We start from the raw sequence: 9,182 nt of genomic DNA on the forward strand, positions 1-9,182 counted from the left end.
CCTTCACTCTTTGCCAAAATCCACAAAATCCTACTTCCTGGGGATTGGCTGGCAATGCGACTAACCAAGAGAGCCACCACTACAGTGGGAGGCTTATCAGAAGGGATGCTTTGGAACTTTGAAAAAGAGGAGCCAGCCTACGATTTGCTTAATTATCTATCCATTCCTTACTCTTTACTTCCTGATATCGTACCTACATTTGGACCACAAGGCAATGTTACCAAATAGGCAGCAGAATATTTCAACCTTCCCTAGGGCCTTCCTGTCCTATATAGATCTGGTGACCAGCCCAACAATGCCTTCTCTTTGCAAGTCCTAGAGCCAGGCTCAATCGCCGCCACAGCAGGAACTTCGGGGGCCATTTTTGGGGTGAGTTCCTTGAAGGATGTGTACGACCCACTGAATCGCATAAATTTAGTAGCCCATGTCAATCATGGGCAAAAACAAACAAGGCTAGGAATATTGCTATGCATCAACGGGTGTGGGATTTTAAACACCTGGGCCAGCCACACCTTTGGCATTTAGTCCATGTCTGAAATGAATACAATCGCTCAATCTGCTCCCCTTGGCAGTGAAGGGCTCGTTGTTCTGCCCTTCGGTAATGGGGCTGAGAGAATTCAAGAAAACCACTGTCCTGGGGCTGCCTTTGTACACCTGGACCTGCAAAGGCACAGGCAAGCTCACTTGTGCAGAGCGGTACAAGAGGGAGTGGCTTTTGCCTTTAATTATGGGATAGAAATAATGCGAGAAAGTAAGGTCGAAAAGGTAGATAGAATTAAGGCTGCTCTGGCAAATATGTTTCTTAGCCCTGTGTTCTGCCAAGCGCTCAGCAGCTGCAGTCAAGCCAACATTTAACTCTACCGCACAGATGGGGCGCAGGGAGCAGCACGAGCAGCAGGACTAGGCGGCGGACTGTTGTCCTCAGCTCATTCTCTTCAGCTGCAGAAGGTAGGAGAGTATATTCCCAGGCAGGTTGAAGAATACAAACTGGCTTACAATCGATGGAAAGACTGTCTTGAAGGTAAATCATCACTATGAAGAATCTTAAACTTCCCCTTCTTCAATGGGTTCAGGGTATGGTGGTCTATCTTTCCTTAAATCCTTCACGTACTCAGCTAGGCATTCCCTCATCTCTTCCTTATCCAACTCTAAATTTTGCTCCCTACTGAATGAAGATGCCTGCTCAGAAAAATGCTCAGGAACGGCATCAGTCCCGAGGTGAAGACTCTGCAGGAACTTGCGCAACATCTTTTTTGCCTGGAAGATGCTTCTAGGTTGTTGAGGTTTGGGCCTGGCTTTGAGTTTGGAAATGACTTTTTGATGGAAGTATGAATAGATGTAAGACTTTTGATACTAGAACAGGGGGGTGTATTTATGCAGCTTCAAGAGGGCTGCATCAAACTAGCTGCGAGTCGTATACTCATTGAATTTGAACCCTTCTTCCTTGAAGTGCTACTTTATCATGTTCTTGAATAATTTGTGTAAGCTCTTTATCTCCTCCAGCAGATCCTCAAATATTTAATGCGCCAGAGATGAGCTCTGGTACATCAGCTGCTCAAACAACTTGCTCTTACTCACCAGTCTCACCACATCTCTCCACTTCCCTTTGTGATTAATCTTGTTCTCGCACAGTAGCCTCAGGAGATAAAGACGGAACTGAACTCTGGCCTATCTTTCCTCTTCCTTGTGCTTGACCTTCGCTTCCTGATCCTTCTTCTTGTGCCAGGCTTGGATGAACTCTGAATAGACAGTGACCTGGTCGACATGAGAGAGTCTTTTAAACAGGGAGTGGTTGTCAAATTGGCGAGAGAAAGTTTTCCATCTGATGCCTTCTGGCAGACCTTTCTTGTCAAGTTCACGACGCAGTGCCTCTGAATATTGGACTCTCCTCTGCTTTTGGTGCTCCTTTTATTTGTTGAACAGATTGTCCATAAACTACTGATAGAACTTAACCCTCTCATCTTCTTCGAGTGCTCTCCAACGAGAATCAGCGTAGAAGTCTGCCTTTACTCTATAGTATTTGGAGTCGGATGTTAGCCTTCTTTCCCGCAGCATTTGCTCAAACTCTTGCTGGTGTATCTAGGACTTCAATCTGTACTCCTCCATCTAGAGTTCCTTCAGCTCCTTGACATAGGCTTGGAAAATCTGCTTTCTGTCTCTTATCCCTAGCCTGTTGAATCGTTAATCTTCACCTAGAGCTGATAGAATTTGTTCCCACTTCGAATGAGCCTTGACACCAGCATCTCGCAACGTGTTCTTGAAGGCCTAATTGAGATCAACTCTTGTGGCCTCATCCATCTCCTAAACATGGTCCTTGGAATGAGCCTAAATCTATTTCCTTTTTGTTTTGAGGTCCAGACACTATCTCCAGATCCTTACTTCTTCTGGCAGTTCCCAGACAGATCTTTTGGTGTGCAGGTTGTGATAGAATGTGCGTCCGTCAGCACTGCGACACTGCTTCCATTGAGGATGCTCTTTTAAATCTTCTTCTGACTTGAGGCAATCGGGAGGGTCCCACTGACTTGTGGCCAGGACTCTATTGAAATAATAGGTGGTTCCCTGAACTGACTTGTGAACAGACCACATTTTCCTCTCATCCTAAAGGGCCCTGACCTTATCCACGTTCATAATATGAATTAGGACAATCATTGTCATTAGATCAGCGACTTTATTAGCTTATCTCCGTTCAGCATCTATGTTGTCAGCACCACTAACTCCTTGTTTTCTAACTGTCCTATCAGACGAAGCGCAGCTACCTAACTGTAAGTCACTCCCCCCACAAAGTATACCAGCACCACTGGCCTTGGAATTGATGCTGGCTTAGTCACTTACGAAAATATTGTTTCTCCAGGTAGTAATTTGAGTGCCTTTCCGAGAGCCTTCCAGTTGTGCCTGATTGCCTCGTGAACTAGTTTGCAAGTGATAGGGGTATACCCTCCGTATGCGAAAGAGGCATCAGATGGATGAGAGTGGTTAATAGCATCAGTAGTGAGCAGCTTAAGTTCTTTCTTTATTTCCTCGAAAGGTAGGACACTACTCGAATCTTTTTCTTGAAGCAGTCCCACCTTTATCAGGTTGTGCAAGCTGAGGATCGATTTCAGTCCGTAGCACTGGGAGATGTCGATCATCAGCTGTCGAAATTGTTTGGTCGGAAAACCTCGATACAGTTGACAAGCCAGAGACAAAACTCGCAGCAGTTTATGCAGAGGAGGAGTGAAAGAAGTGAGTGCGTCACAGTATTAAAGCAGTTCCTTTTCTTTACTACCCATGATGGCACGCTGCTCCATGATGAATTCTTTTTGAAAGTTGATTTCTTTGATGGCTTTAAAGACAGCTTCTATGAGGCTGATATGTTTGGAGGAAAGGGTCTTTTCCAAATCAATTTTCTTTACTGCTTCAGTTATCTGCTTAAACTTATGCTGCTAACCCCCCTTCTTAGACATGCTCTACTGCAGCTCTTTGATTTAGAGCAATTTCTTGGAGATGATGGGCATGCAAACTTGTATGTTGCGTGATCGAATGAGTCCGAATATGGGATCAACTGTATCCTGCAGAATCTGGGGCTTGAGTTTAGACTAATCTCTCTCCTTTTAATCAAATACTTTGAGAGGCACTTTAGTAATGACCCCAGTAATGCCAAAGACTTAATCAATAAGTCCTTCATAGATGAGTTGCTTCATAAGAGGAGTGATGAAATCGATAGCCCGGTCGAGGATAATGATTGACTAGATTTCTCCGAAGGTCTAGTTGATCCTGATTTCGTGTTCTTTTTGCCGGAGTATATCCAACACGATTTTGGCATAGTGCCCCTTCGCATAGAAATTACCTATCTTTCCGAATACTGATTGCAATCTGTGGATGCTTTCTGCTACGTAACTGAAATATGAATAATCTTGATCCACGTACATTTGCCTGAAGCACTTCAACTACAGTGAAAATAAGTCGTTCTCCAAAGGCAGCAGGTCAAACCCGAAATCTCTCAGCTCAATCAATTCTAGCACCCCCACCATCTGAAGATACTCCTTGACAAGGGGATTCCTTCGAGGCCAAAGTGCCACCACATAGTTGTGCTTTACCTTGTCCTGTGATTTACGAATGATCTAAACCAGAGATTTTATTGTCCCGATACTGGAAGTGATAAGAACTAAAACATTGTTGAAGGATTTGTCGACTGGATCCATCTTATTCACAAACTTTATTCCGCCCTGTTCAGCCACCCCATGCTAATGCAGCACTGAGAGGCTGATCACCAACTCCAGAGCCTCTGAAGTAGCTTCTTCGAGGAGAAGTAGTTTCTTGCCTGCCACAGAATCCAGTAGGGCAATCACCTTAGTTTTGAGATACTCCTTGAATGTCTGGGCTTCAAACACTCTTTCCATTTACAATAATGAAAATATAAAGAATTATCTAACAAATGCATGTTCATGAACCTGGCTCTCTTCGCAAGCCAGTAAGGCGGTAGTTCAAACTAGACCCCATTTCCACAACTCAGCCTGCTGGTTAAATCTCTCTCTTCAAGAACAAGCAATCCTACAATGAAGACATCTATTTCGAATGTGAGGGAGATGCTTTACAATTGGAATCTTAGCAATGCTAAGTTCCTCATGCCAATAGAGAGATATAGTGTAGAGCACATTAGAAAGAAATAGAAACCGAGATGGAGACGGATTCGTACAAGAGAGAGATGCATCGCTTCGTGAAGGCTCTGATAAACTGTTAAGGCGATATAATTTCCTGCCTTTATGAGTCATTTAAGACTAAATTTTCATTCACACTTATAAGGAGCAAGTAAAAGAAGAATTACTGGATGGTTCTCGATTAGAAACTCATTCTGTCAGGAAGATAAAGCTCTTTCTCCAAAGAAATACACATCTCAAGACTTAAGAATAAGATTGACAAACTAGGAATCATTTCTTATAATATCTTCAAAACTGAATTCTAACTCAACTCTAGGACACATTTTGGCAATAACTTCTGCTCCCTCAAAGCAATCGTTGACAAAGAATTTTATTTGCTGCACCATGATACTCTCATCATGAAGGCCTACCTCCCTACAATTTTGTCCTGCACTACGCTTTAACTGAATGACTAAAGACCCTACGTGAAGAAGATATCTAGTTGTCCAAATGAAATGGGCTAGCTGAGGAGCAAGAAGAATGTGAGATTAGGAGAGTAAGGGGAGCCAGCTATATTCTAGATGGATAAAAAAACAGAGCAATCATACACTATCGCTTTTAGTTAGCCATTTAATCTCCTCTCGTCATTTGCATTATCTATCATAATATGCAAAGCCACTTCTAGTTAATGAATCATAAATATAATGAACAAATCTGATACTCTTACCAGAACAACTCCACCCCTCAAGATATTCACCTGCGGCAAATGCACTCGCAAATACCGCTCATATACTTCCTTCTACAACCATTGCAAACAGGAGCATCGCAACCAGTTCCCTCTAGGATCTACACTTAATGGATAGCTCTACGCTGGACCCAAAAAACTAGGTCGCCCAAAACTCCCTCCTCTTTCTACTTATCGCAAAACAGAATTGAAGACACTCCAGTTGCAAGACGAACTGTTCGAATTGCTAGGATGCAATCGGCACAATGGGAAGACCCTTTTCATGTATGTAGAAGACCCTCTCTAAGTGGCAAAGGAGCTGCCATTGATTTCAGAATTAAGGGAGAGAGTTCATTATCTGTGTCATATAGCTGCACGTATATAGGTTCCCTAAGATCTAGATCCACTTAATCAGGACGAACTATGCGATTTCACTAACTTACAGGATATCTTCAAAATGCAACAGCGTAAAACAAAGTTAGATTGCATGGCGGGAATTATAGTATGGCTATGTCATTATATAAGTGGATAAGTGGTGTATGAAATTGGGAAATTATTGGAATAAGAACTAGGAATAGGGAAACATGACTCACAAGTGCTGATAATGGAGAGTGATACTCCCAGACTTATCGAGTTGATGCAAGGACTGGCAAATTCATTCCACCATGCATGAATATATTATAAATTATGGAGAAAGTTGAAGTTGAAGATAAAAGAAAGGCAGAATAGCTGAAAGACTAAAATTTCATCCTCATTGATATGCGGGTTGGTGTATTAGCTGAAGTTTGGAAGCACCCTGAATCTTAAAACTTGTACTGTTAAAAAATTGATCTAGCTGAGCCTACAGGATTAAGAGAAATTGCTTCGGGCCTACAACAATTCATCCCGATAGATGAAATGAAAGGTAAAGTCATTGTCATGGCTAATCTCAAGCCACGTAAGTTGGCAGGTTTTACTTCAAATGGGATGGTGATGTGCACCTCCAATCCCTCTCGTACTGAAATTAAAATTTTACGACCTCCATAGAAATCTGTCCTTGGAACTCGAATAATAGCTGAAGGCCTGGAGGAAAAAATGCCTGGGGAACCATATTGTCCTGTAATGAATCCGAAGAAGAAGATTTTTTAGAAATGTGCTCAAGGATTTAAGACCAACGAAAAAGGAGAAGCCTGTTGGAATGGTAGACGTTTACTTATTGATGGTGAGGTCATCCTCTCTGAGATGATAAATTGCATTATATCTTGATTGCTTTATTAATGTATTCATTTATTAACTTGTGCAAGAGGAGAATCGGGTTAACTGTTGTACCTCTGCCGATTGGTAATTGGCTTGATCTCACTCCTAATATTTACCAGCACTTAGCTAAGGCCGATCTCATACTTTGCGAAGACAGCAGAGTTACGGGGAATATGTTTAAAGCATTAAAGTAAAAGAAAATTAGATAGCAGCTTGAAGAGTTTTATGGTGAGACTTTGTAGGTGCTGCCTGAATATGTATAGCATAAAGAACAGTAAGATATTATGAGTAAATTCGACCACATGGCAAAAGCTGAACAAGCTAGATATCTGGCATCTCTCAATAGAGAAGAGTATCTGAGATTTAAATTTAATCTTCTTCAACACAAGAAACAAAAACTACTCCTGGAAATTGAAGATCTACCACATACTCGCATGACCTAAAAGATGCTAGAAACAAGAATTCGAAAAAACAGAGGAGTCGTGATTCCTCTTTCAAAATCAAACTTACCTTCAGTTCTGGAACAGATTCCTGAATTGATGAAAGATTATACAATAATTCTGGTTTCTGATAGAGGGGTGCCAGGAATTTCGGACCCTGGGCATGAAGTGTGTGCACTGCTCCAGGGTAAAGTAATCTGCCTGGAGGGTGCTGGGGTGATAGGGCACGTGGCTGGAAGCAGTGGTATATTTTACGGATTCAAGTAATTTAGAAGAGAACATAATTAAACTATAATCTTTTTTTAGAACCATCATCGAATAATAGAAAGATTGTACAAACTTCAAGGAGCTTTGTGCTGGCTGTGCTCTGAATTAACAAAGGTTCATTAAAATTATTGGGTTTTAAATGCAGACATCCTGGCCAAATTGATCTAATGCTAGCGTCGCCAGAAGAGGGTGGGAATTAAAGGCTAAATTGTTTGCACAGTGATGAATGATGAGAAAGTCACTTAAAAAGTAAGTAAGTAATTCATAAAGGTTGACATATAAAGAGCAGCAAGGGTGTTAGAGTCCTATGTGGATTTGAAGGAAAAAGATCTAGGAGTTTTGATACAGAGGTTACTAGGAGCTCCTCGAAGTCAATGCAGAGACATATCTATTAGTTTGTTTAGTAAGAAAAGAAAATAACAATGAGTAATCAAAATAGGGATATCAAATTGTCATACATTTCTATTAACTAAAAGCTACAGCCCTTCAAAACATTCTCATACACTTTCTCTATTCCTTTCCTCTCGATTAACTCAGGTCGGTTTCTCAATATACTAGCCAGGATAGGACATGCATGTTTGAAGAAGACACCTTGGAAGTGATGTCTTGTTGATAGAACCAAATCGATGAAGGATAAGAGGCTTGCTGTGGAATGCCTATCTAACTAAGAATAGTAGAGGATCAATAGTGTCTATATATTTAATTCTGGTCTCTTCTCAACCATCTAGTGCTGTCTCATTGCTACTATGTTTTGTACAATTTGTTAAATTAAATTAGTTTGTTTTTATTTGTTATTGTTAATTAAAAGAATCTTGGTCTGCTATAAGGCGTTTTAGTATTAGGCGAGAAGTAATGGTATTAATTAATTGAGTAGATGTCTGAGCATTTAATTTTTCATGTTCTGGCTGATGAGTGAAACAAATTTGAAGACTAAGTGATCGTGGTTGGAGATGGATTTTCTCAGAATGGTGAACAGAGAGTGTCTATATTCTTAGCTTTATAGCTGTGATTTAGGATGATAATGAAATAGTTCATTTAGACAGGTAATCAATTGGTTTTAATCTTTGCCCTTTATAGCGACTACAAAATTCAGGTGAAATCTTAACATTTATTCACGCAACTAATTTAAATTAATTTGCCTCAAGGGGATCGGCTACGATAAAATCAACCCCATGTAATTTAATGTAATTGATAAAGCTCCTCGATGGAATCAACCCCATGTAATTAAGAATCTATTTTAATGGTTTAATCGATTAATCAGGTAAATCCAACCCCCATGGACTAGGGCTTAAGCCTATTCTGGTCCTGGGGTGATAGAAATGTTGACCCTATGCTGGGACATCATGGATGTCAAGCCTTTCTACGAGGACCCTGCTGGTATGCTGGACAACGATGGAGAGGATGATCAAGATGACCATTTCATGAACAACCCCTTTCACTTTATATTTTCTCTCAACGATCTAAGAGAAAGAAGGTTAACAGGGCCTGCTTAGATCAGCTGTGCTGTTAGGAGTGTTCCTTTCTCAGAAGTCTTGATCACAGACTATGATTAATCCAATCATATTCTACTGGTTTCCCTTCATATTGCGATGTAGGCTTCTGCCCCTCCCTTCCAAAAGCCATTTATTCGTTTCGCTAGTTTGTTGATGTGCCTGTTCGGCGGGGGTTGGGGTTGGGGTTGGGGTTGGGGTTGGGGTTGGGGTTGGGGTTGGGGTTGGGGTTGGGGTTGGGGTTGGGGTTGGGGTTGGGGTTGGGGTTGGGGTTGGGGTTGGGGTTGGGGTTGGGGTTGGGGTTGGGGTTGGGGTTGGGGTTGGGGTTGGGGTTGGGGTTGGGGTTGGGGTTGGGGTTGGGGTTGGGGTTGGGGTTGGGGTTGGGGTTGGGGTTGGGGTTGGGGTTGGG

This window comes from Lipophrys pholis (genome assembly GCF_963383615.2).
Source record: "Lipophrys pholis genome assembly, contig: SCAFFOLD_169, whole genome shotgun sequence".
NCBI classification, from domain to species: Eukaryota; Metazoa; Chordata; class Actinopteri; order Blenniiformes; family Blenniidae; genus Lipophrys; species Lipophrys pholis.